We start from the raw sequence: 11,134 nt of genomic DNA, 5'->3' as shown, positions 1-11,134 counted from the left end.
TTTCAAGACAGGGTTTCTCTGTATACCTCTGGCTGTCCTGGAACTCACTTTGTAGACCAGGCTGGCCTCGAACTCAGAAATCCGCCTGCCTCTGCCTTCCGAGTGCTGGGATTAAAGGCGTGTGCCACCATGCCTGGCCACGTTGGAATCTTGTTCAGCCATTAAAAAAATAAAATTGCAATATCTGCAGCAAAGTGGAGCTGCAAATTCCTTTCTTGTTCCTTGAGAATTTCATATAATGTGTTTTGATTGCATTCACCTCCAAACCACCCCCTAGGTTCCAACCTCACCTCCTTGCCCAGCCTCTAGCTTTCTTGTTTTGTTTCGTTTTTAAATAACGAACTGTCTTGAGCCTGAGCTGCCCACATACTCTTGGATGTGGGGCTGTCCACTGGAAGGTGATCAACATACCAGGAGCCACACCCTTACAGCAAAATGACTTTCCCCCAGAATCCACCAACCATCCACAATTCCTCAGTTACGAGTAGAGGCTTATTGACTGGCTTACTCTTGTACAGACAACCACTGTTACTATGAACAACTGAAAAGCCTTAGATTAAGTTAGGTAACCCAGGCTCAAAAACACAAATACCACATGATCTCTCTCGAATACGGATATCCTAGCTTCTAAAGGCTATACGTGTGCCCAGGCTATGTGGTGGTACAAGCACATCTTTAATGCCAGCACTTGGGAGGAAGAGGCAGGTGCATCTTTGAGTTCGAGGCCAGCCTGGTTTACAAAGCAAGTTCCAGGAATGCCAAGGCTGCACAGAGAAACTGTGTCTTGGGAGTGCTGGGGTGGGGGGAGTGTTTGTGTGTGGGGAAGAGTAAGTGTGAGGAGAACTGAGGGAACAAAAAAGGGGCCCACGAGACAGTACAAAAGAAGTGACAGGAGCCGGGCGTGGTGGCGCACGCCTTTAGTCCCAGCACTCGGGAGGCAGAGGCGGGTGGATTTCTGAGTTCGAGGCCAGCCTGGTCTACAAAGTGAGTTCCAGGACAGCCGGGGCTACACAGAGAAACCCTGTCTCGAAAACAAAACAAAACAAAAAAGAAGTGACAGGGTTGCCTAGAGCAAGTGCAGGACACATGAGCTACATACAGAAGAGGAAGAGGAGATGACTAGGGACAACACATATGGCAAGAAAACTGGGACAGGGAAGCGGGAGTTCACAGCTTCTCATAGCTGTATGTATGAGTGGTACAGTTTCTTCTCAGCTAGATTCCAGAAGACAAGCAACTTAGTGTATTCCCCACAAAAGGACCGCTGACCTGGCCTCTGTAGGAGATGGCAGTTCTCTAAAACACAAGCTATTAAAATACCAAGACTCACCCCTGTGACAACCACCTAGGAAGTTTATGGTCAAAGTCAAATTCTAGTCTAGACGTAGCTACGATGATAATCTTTAAATGAGATAAATATTAAAGTCAGTCAACTTTAAGCAAAGCAGACGACCCCAACTTAGATGGATCTCATCCAATGAGCTAAATAAAGGTCTTAAGAAAAAAAAGAACACAGACCGCCCTCAAGAAAGAGGGAATTTTGCTTCTGTGTGGTCTTTGGTTTCAGGTTGCATGCAGCATTTAAGTATTCTGTGAGGTTCCAGTCTAGTCTGCTTTGCAGAACCTGGACCTGCCAGTCTCCACAGCTGTGTGAAGCAACTCCTTAAAGTGGATCTCAGTGTTTCTGACTGCCTCCCCCGCCCCACGTGTATACCCTATTTATTCTGTTTTTCTGGAGAACTCCAGTTATAACGCTGATTACCACTCCACCCCCCAGCCCCCACCCCACCCCCGACTCCCGCAATCAAAGCAAACAATAACACGCAAAAATGAGTCTGTACAAAATCCTTTGGTGTGTGGGACAGAAACAAAGCTGAATTTCGACAGCCTCTGAGATTCAAGTACAGTGTGCTCACAGTCAATGACCTCTGAAGGCAGCTGACCCCAGGGAGCCAAGAGAAAAAGTGGCTTTCCGGCTCCCTGCTTCTGTAGAGGCTGCTGCATGGTTTGTGGGTGGTAAACAAAAGAACACGCTTTAAAATAGAAGAGCTTCTAGGCTGGGGTGCAGCTTAGTGCTGCAGCAACGCCAAGTAAGGCTCCGTGTGTGATTCTGAGGCAGGACAGAAAGGCAGGTTGAATTACATACGGGTGCATAAGTACGGAGACTCATCTCACTCCAGAGTCACCAGCTGAAATTCAAGAATTCCAGCACAATGCACATTTGCTGTGAAGGTCATGGAAATAGAGACAAGGCTTCCCTTTATGTTAAAATAGCAGCTAACCAGGCTTAATGTGTATGAGCTTCAACAGATGTTCTAAATCCATTTATCTTGCTAGGACAAATACACTGACAAAAACCAACTCAGGGAAGAAAATGCTTATCTGGCTTACAATGCCAGCTTACAGTCCATTGCTTCAGGGAAATCAAGTCAAGAACTGAAAGCATCACATCTACAGTCAAGCACAGAGACAGAATAAATGCACAGAATAAACCCTTGCTTGCTTGCTCTCCGCTAGACTTCTCTATCTACTTTTTTTTTTCCTGCGTAGGGAATGGTGCCACTCATAGTGGGCTAGGTCTTCCAGCATCAATTGGCAATGAATATAGTCCTCTATAGACCTGCCTGCAGCTTGATCCAGACACTCTCTCACTGTGACTCCCTTTCTCAGGTGGCTCCCTCCAGGCTAGTCAAGTTGACAAACCAACCAGCACAGTAAAGCCTCACTCCTATCATCCTGGATATTGTCTGGGAATCACACACACACAAAAAAACAAAACAAACAAACAAAAAAAACAACTATTAATTTTGTTCACAATACAGATATCCTAACTCTCTATACTCATACGACTATTGTAAGGACAATTAAGCATGTCTCTCTTAACTCTTGTACTAAATATCCATGTAAAATTTTTCTTTTGGGCTGAAGAGATGGCTCAGTGGTTAAGAGCACTGACTGCTCTTCCAAAGGTCCTGAATTCAAATCCCAGCAACCACATGGTGGCTCACAACCATCCATAATGATATCTGATGCCCTCTTCTGGTGGGTCTGAAGACAGCTACAGTATACATGATAATAATAATAATAATAACAGTAATAGTAATAAATAATAAATCTTAAAAATTCTTTTAATAAATTACAATGCTTCATACTGGCCAGTCTTGATATTTTGGCAAGGAACTGGTTTTACCTGAAGTCAAGAGTCCCCAAATATTAAGGGGACTCAGTGTGGAGCTGTGCCTTAACTTGTGTTCCCACTGACAAGTCTTCAGACCAAAGTCTTCCTTCATGGAGTGGCTTTAAGAAGAAATCTGATATTCATGCCAACTGTGTTAGCCAGGACAAGGTTACAAGCAATCACATTCAGGAGTGGAAACCGCTGCTTTCTGACTATCAGTTTTTCTTCTCTGTGGAACAAAATCCTTGCATGAGCTTGGGGAATACAAAGTAAAGAACTTGACACGTTTGGCCAGGAGAATGGATGTGGCGTGAATACAAATCACAGGCATTGTGGATTCAGGGTCATTATAGCTATCACTGTCCATCTGTTTTGTTCATAACTGAAAACCTTGGAAGCTGAAGTTCAATGCCCACCATTTCTGCCTTCACTGCCAGGCTTGAAGAAGCAGCATATTAACGCTGGCTGGGGAACAACTAGGAAGAACTATGAGTTTCTGCAGGGCTCACCCACCCCCTACTCGCTGCCACCTTCCCAGAAGCTAAAGGACAACATGGTTTCTTTGGGACCATCTGCTCAGAAGCTGTTAATGAAAATCTTTTAAAAATATTACAAATACAAATGCTGTGTTTAAAGTATTCTGGAAGCCTTATATTAGATACTTTGTAACCTGTGTTATGAAGGCTACTGGTAGCCATCAGTTCTCCAGATAATAGTAAAACAGCTTTAAAAAAATCATAATATTACCTGATTTTCATTACATGTAACTAGACAAGATATTCAAATTGAAAGGCAGAGATATTCAAAATGGTTTTTTTAAAAAAATCCAAAGGCGCCATGAGAAACACATTTTAAAGATACTAAGGAAGTGAAACAAAAGAATGGGAAAGGATACACCAAACAAGCATGGTGCAATAAGCCTTTAACCTCCGCCTCAGGAGGCAAAAGCAAGTGATCTCCGTGAGTTCAAAGCCAAACTTGGCCTACATAGTAAGTGCCAGGAAGACCCTGGCAGAAGAGTAGCAAAGATACAAAATGAAAAGCAAAACCCAAAAGTAATGGCAGTGACTAGCCCGATACAGAAAAAGGAACTTGAAAAAAAAAAATTATTACTGAAAGAAACATTGCCAGACATTGTGGCACTTGTTGGGCACCCCATCATTCAGAAGGCAAGACGATGACTGCGTGTCTGAGACCATCCTGGACTGCATAATGATACCAGACTAGCCAGAGCCTTGGCAGGGTAGGAATGAGGAGGCACTATGTGAGTCAATCACAATCCAAAGCTGTGATATAACAGTTATAAGCATACAGGTACTGTACAACCCGGTCAACACATGCAGCTACAGGTGACAAGGAGAAAAATCCTTGCTTGTGCAAAGCAGTTATCAAAAGAACTCTCAACAAAGTTGCACGATGTAAAACATTATTAAAAAAATTAGCCTGCAAACAGTCATTACTGAACTATCTGGCTCCCAAATCGTAAGCCAATCTAATAACTCTCTTTTTATAATCTGTATATACTCTAGAAGAACAGAACCCTAATTTATCCCTAGCAGTTGCTACTAAATGAAACAGATCAAAAACCATGTTTTAGACAGACACTGAGGGTGAGGTGGACTGAAAGGTTAGCTAAATTCAGGAAGGCACCCTGCTGTAATACTGATCAACAGATGCCTGGCTGTCCTGGAACTCACTTTGTAGACCAGGCTGGCCTCGAACTCAGAAATCCTCCTGCCTCTGCCTCCCGAGTGCTGGGATTAAAGGCGTGCACCACCACGCCCGGCTCAGACTTATTTACTTTCATGAGTACACTGTAGCTGTCTTCAGACACACCAGAGGAGGGCATCGAATCCCATTACAGATGGTTGTGAGGAATCGAACTCAGGGCCTCTGGAAGAGCAGTCAGTGCTCCTAACCACTGAGCCATCTCTCTAGCTCTAGCTTCTACATTTTAAACATTATTCTTCTTGGCTGAAGAATTCCCTACTTACTATATTTCATGTTATTGCCATCACTGATACACTCTCATTATTTGTTCATATTTCCCCAAATGTTAATTCTTTCATAGCATTCTGTATCGTAACTAAATAGCTAATATTCTTTCCTTTCCAATCTTTTTCTTAATCCTTTGTTTTTAAAAAAGAAGGCTTCTATGACATTTGGGGCACTAAAAATAAGTAGATGATTCTATGGTTTTAATAACTGACAATATTAAATTTTATGTTAGCACTGAGACGTTAAATGCTTCATCCTAGAACCTGGACAACCACACACTCCCTATGTTCTCTTACCACACAAAGGAAGAACAGAAGGAATGCTGAGAATTAGAGTAAAATCTGTCCCTAAAGCAGCTGGACAAATGAAGGACTTAAAGTTAAGGAAATTATCCATGGTCACAGCTAAATCATGCCCTAGTAAATCTCTAGCACTGAAAAGAAAACCGCGCTGCAGCCCATGAATTGATGATACAGAAGAAACAAACATGTTCATGCTTTGCAGTGGCATCCAACCATGAACAACCAGTTTATCTACTTCAGCTCTTTGACTAGAAGTCAAATTTCAAATGTGGACACTTAGCATATAGTGCTTTCACTTTTTCTCCTCACGAGACCTGGAACTAAACCTGGAACTCATGGTGATCACCCTGCCACAGCTCCCTGACAGATTAAAAATAGAAGCACCCATCTACATCACCGCCCCGCCCAAGGCTCAGGGGGGCAGAAAGGCTTTCAGAGCCGGAGGAACTAGGTTATGAACACCGTCTTCCCGGCACAGCATGGCCACAGTCTTGTGGCCACAGAGCAGCTGTGAACACCTGCACAACACTTGCACAAGATTGGGCCAGTCAGAATTCCTCCATGGATCAGAGAGGGGCTCAGGAGGCCCCGCCTGTCCCTGAGAATTTATTTAGTCTTTTAGTGGTTACTGAGGAAACAGAAGATGCTTTCTTCAGTAGTACTGCCTCTTCTAAGTTGCTTCTGCTCTTATAAACAACCATTTACCAATGATCTTGTAGTAAATCTAGTTACACCTGATGTGTTAGCGCTCTCTCTCTCTCTCTCTCNTCTCTCTCTCTCTCTCTCTCTCTCTCTCTCTCTCTCAGGACGTAGCTCTCAGCTACTGCTCCAGTGCCATGCCTACCACAATACTCCTGGCCATGAGGATGAACTACATCTCTGACACTTGTAAGCAAGCCCTCAGTTCAATGTTTTCCTTTATAAGAGTTGCCTTTGACGAAGCGTCTCTTCACAGCAATACAACAGTGAGACACCTTCAGAATGGTGACCTTGAGCACGTACTCAAGGATATTGACACAAGATCAACTGGAGTGGAGATAAATGTTAAAACACAATGTCAGGCGCTGAAGAGATGGCTCAGTGGTTAAGAACACTGGCTGCAGAGGACCCTGGTTCAATTCCAAGCGCCCTCATGGCAGCTCATAATCATCTACAACTCCAGTCCAGGGGATTTAATGTCATCTTCTGGCACCAGGTGCACACGTGGTGCACGGACACTCGTGTCGGAAAAATACCCAGAAGACCGATCAAATACATTATAACACACCCACAGTAAAGACTACAGTTGTACACTGCCTACCAATGTTTTAGTCAGTTATCACAGCACTCCTAGAACTCTATGATGTATTTAATATCTGTACCTATTTTCCTTTGTCTAATTAAACTCTGATGCAGGGATAGAACTGTGTAGATAGACTTTAGCATATATCACTATAGTTTGAGCAACACATGGCTGTATTATACAATCAATAGAATTATTGAACTCTCTGTATATAGAAACATTTAAGGAATTCCAGCTGAGCATCAGCATGTGAAAATGTGTAACACATGGAATGCAGTCGGTGTTACAGAAATTCCTATTCAAACAAAAGAAAAGAGGCTAAAGTCGGAGGATGTTTCAGTACACATACAGTTGTATACACTTCTGAACTATTTAAAAAATCATTGAGGTGGTGTTTGTAAATGTTCTCACCTTTAAAAGTACTATTTCAGGCTAGGTTGTATCTTACTTCTGTAATGTCAGCACTCGAGGAGCTGAGATAGACAGGAAAGGTGGTGGCATTCACACTTCCAATCTCGGCACTCAGAAGGTGGAAGCAGGAGAATCGGGAGTTCAGGCCCCACCAGGACTTTGTGAAACCCAGTCTCAAGCCCCTTTCCCTCCCTACACACAAAACGGCTAATGTAGAAGGACCATGAATTCAAGGCTGCCTGGACCATGTAATGAAACCCTGTCTCAAAACTCAGGAGGGGTAAAGATGGCTCTTCAATTAGGAGCTTTTCAGGGGAACCTACGCTGAGTTCCCAGCACTCACATGGAAGCTCACAATAGCCTTTATCTCCTGGTCCAAGAGATCCAATGCCATTCGTCTTCTGGTCACCCACGGGCTTCTGATGAATGTGGTGCACACAAACTCATGCAGGCCACAACAAACACACATTTGTCAAATACATACTTAAAATTGCTTTTTTTTTTTTTGAAATGATAAGATAAAGGAAGAGAGAGAAGAAAGAACATTTTAGTCTTTCTTCCAGGTTGTATCCAGAACTACATTTTTTTTAAAAAAATAAATACTTATTTATTATTTGTGTATGGTGTGTGTTCATAGGGAGAGGGAGTAAGTATTTAGGCACAAATCACGGTCTCCTTGTGGATGTCAGTGGACAATTTTCAGGAGTTAATCCTTTCCTTCCACTGTGGGTTGTAACTCAGGTTGTCAGACCTGTCTGTCACCTATACCTACTGTGTGCCACCTATACCCACAGTGTGCCACCTATGCCCACAGTGTGCCACCTATACCCACAGTGTGCCACCTATACCCACAGTGTGCCACCTATACCCACTGTGTGCCACCTATGCCCACAGTGTGCCACCTATACCCACTGTGTGCCATCTATGCCTACAGTGTGCTACCTGCCCTCACTGTGTTCCACCCCACCTTCCCAAGGCTCTACTTTTCAAAGCATTGACTTTACTTCTTGCAGACATATTTGAGTAGTGTTTTTGTAACCAAATAATATTATATGTATTATCATACATTTTTCACTTTAATGGTGTTTGGCTGGTAAAACACCTTGGATGGCCTTAAATATAGCCACCCCCTCCCCAACACCCCCATACTTTTTACTGAGAGCATAGAACCATCTTAAATGCAGACTCCAAGATGACCACAGGACTTTCTGGAGAAAGCAAAATAGCACTATGAAAAGATCAGCAGTTGCCAAGAGTTGATGGTACAAAAGACCTCACTACAAGGGACACAGTAAAGAAAATCTGGAGGTGATAGGAACCGGTTTGGCATCTTAATTACAGTGGCAGTCAACACTCCAAAGCATGAATATTACTATATGTAAAGTTAAAAACACGCTTAAGTGCCAGGGAGATGGCACAGCCGATAGCCTTACAGGAGTTCAGATCTCAGAACCCACATAAATGCCAGTGGGCATGGCAACCTCCCTCAAGTCCCACTGCTTCCAAGGTGGAGACAGGGGATCTCCGGAACAAACTGGGGAGCAAGACTAGTTCAATCAGTGAACTCTAAGTCCAGCTGAGAGACCTTGTATCAAAGAATAAGGTGGATAACTCCAGATCAGCCTTGGGTCTCTACATGCACATGCAAACACATTCACACACCTGTGCACCCACATATAAAAACACACATACAATGCTTATTCTTAAAAGACCTTAATGCATACTTCCTCAAATACACAAATACTTAGAGGATGTATTTTCTTAGAGGGACTTTTCAACTGCAGCATTTTATCAATATTACAGTGAAGATGCTGTTAGGGGCAGAGGGAAAGAGAAATATTCCCCCACAAAATTCCTACTGAATTCTTACAATGCATGTCTGCAGTAACTTACATGCATTTAAAAATTGAATTAATTCTTTCAGGCTATGTGCTTGTAGGCTTTTTAGTAAGAACCACTAACATACTCAGAACTAGGGGAGGGCTGGTATTCAGGCATACAACCGGTCTCGCGTGCTTCAACTTCCAGCCAATGAACTTGGCCAGGGTCTAGGATCAATACCCCCACCTTGGCAAGCACTGATCTTAGTATCAGGACCTGCAGGAGTACCCCGGTATCATGGTGCTTCAAACACGACTCAACTAAGCGATCTGTTAGCCGACAACCAAGAGAAATCTCTGGGCTCACCTTGTAACTGCCCCATGCAACACACGGATAGCCTGATGCTTCCCTCTGCCTAGCCCCCTCACCGATCCCCAGTTGCCTATCTCTTCCTTCTTTTCTCACACTCACGAAATGTTACAAATTACGCAGATGCTTTAGGCTTAAAGTACAAAATTCGTTACGAATGTGCGGCGGCGCACTACTGCTCCTGAACAATCCCGTTTCCTTAACAAAGCCCAAAATGCCTCTCTCCAAGAATCTGAGAACGGCATCCCTAGACCACACTCTCCTTCCTTTCCTCCGAAGGCACAACCATGGTGGACTCTGGCTTGTTTCGCCACTTAAGTGCAACATTAACTATCCGTCGCTCCTCACTTTTCAATAGTAAAATACTAAACATTAACGTTGTCTCTTCCTCTTTGGAGCTAAACCTCGTGCCGGAAGCGCGAGATCTGGGATCCTAGGATCCAGGATGAGTCGGGGCGGGGGTTCGGGAATTCGGGGGTCCGGGACGCGGGGGCCGGGCCACCGGAGTGCAAGTAGCGCAGCGCGGAGGGAACAGGGAATCAGCACTGGGGAGCCCATGGCCCGGGGATTCTGGAATGCGATTCCGGGGAGGGAGCCCTGGAGCCGCCGAGCTGGGCCGGGAGTCCCGGGCTCGGGAGCTGCCGTGCAGAGACCGGGAGACTCGAGAGCCCAGGAGGCAATCCCGGGAGGCCGTGAGGTCCCGGAGGCTGCGCCGAGGCCGTCTGCAGGCTCGCCCCACCGGACTACGAGTGGAGCAAGGACCCCGAGGCCAGGCGACCGCCCTTACCTGGTCTGCGCCGCCTTCGGTTGTCCAGGGCGGGCCCCGGGAGCTTTCCTACCCCAATGAGTCACTTGGGCGGGTCGGGAATGCACCAGGAAACACCCGGCCTCCTCCCCTTCCTCCGGGGCGGCGCTCCGCGGCTCGGCCTCTTCCTCCCGGCGCTCCTCCCTCCTCCCGCTGGCTGCCTCGGGTCCGGCTCCTCCGGTCGGCCCCCAAGTCTCCCGGAGTCTCCCGTACCGTAGCCCCGCCTGCCGCTTGCTGCTCAGGTCACCGCTGCAAAGGAAGCCGGGATTTGCTTGGTGGGCTCCACCCGTCAAGCCGGCTGGGAGAGGATGGGAGACTCAGCTCCACACTGTTAGGCTCACCAGCCTCAAGAGGTTTCCCTGGTTTAGGGGACCTCTGCTGAGGCTAAGGCCGGATGAGGAAAGAATTCCAGGACTGGCCAGCATAGAGCTGGAAGTTTTACTAAAGATACCTTTTTTTTAAAAAAAAAAAAAGTTGTTCATTATGTGTATGAACGTTTGGCTTGTTTGTGTGTCGGTGCACCGCGAGAGTGCCTGGTGCCCGCAAAGGTCCAAAAAGGGCGCTGGATTCCCCAGCAATTGGGTGTGAGCCAGTGAGCCCATACATGGGTCATGGGAATTCGACCTCGATTTTCTGCAAGAACAACGGAGTGGTTCATTTTCCTATAACTTGTCCTCAGTGCTGGTGAGAAGCCTCAGTAAATCCATGAGTGATGAGCTTATCTTCCTCCACATGCCCCACCCACCCAAATTTTCACTGCCCTCCTGTCCTGCCTCTGGTTGAACTTCAAAAGAGATACAGTAGGTACAACCATGACAGAAGGGGCGCATATATGTATTAAATGGTGGGAGCAAGGCTGGAGGGGCATGTATATGCTTCAGACCCAAGGAAGAGACCGCTCTGGCCCCTAAAGTAGCAGTGCTACCATCTATCTCATCTGCTTTCTGAGAACTGGCAAAAATAAATAA

The 11,134-nt window shown here is 45.5% G+C and overlaps 1 protein-coding gene and 1 pseudogene across 2 annotated transcripts in view; both read right to left on the bottom strand.

Moving 5' to 3' along the window:
• The window catches only part of LOC110337037, a 22,521-nt pseudogene extending 12,602 nt beyond the window's left edge, over positions 1-9,919 (bottom strand).
• Positions 1-10,283, bottom strand: part of Cyfip1 (cytoplasmic FMR1 interacting protein 1) — an 89,412-nt gene extending 79,129 nt beyond the window's left edge. Inside the window, exon 1 of one of the 2 annotated variants that reach the window (XM_029547166.1) lies at positions 10,149-10,283. The gene's annotated coding sequence lies outside the window, so the exon portion shown is untranslated. The remainder of the gene's footprint in view (positions 1-10,148) is intronic. The other variant, XM_021190559.2, reaches the window with a different exon arrangement.
• Between the last annotated feature and the right edge of the window lie 851 nt (positions 10,284-11,134).

Source organism: Mus pahari, chromosome 1, assembly GCF_900095145.1.
Source record: "Mus pahari chromosome 1, PAHARI_EIJ_v1.1, whole genome shotgun sequence".
Lineage (NCBI taxonomy): Eukaryota > Metazoa > Chordata > Mammalia > Rodentia > Muridae > Mus > Mus pahari.
The sequence above is the reverse complement of the archived record's forward strand: the minus strand, read 5'-3'. Positions and strand labels throughout refer to the sequence as shown.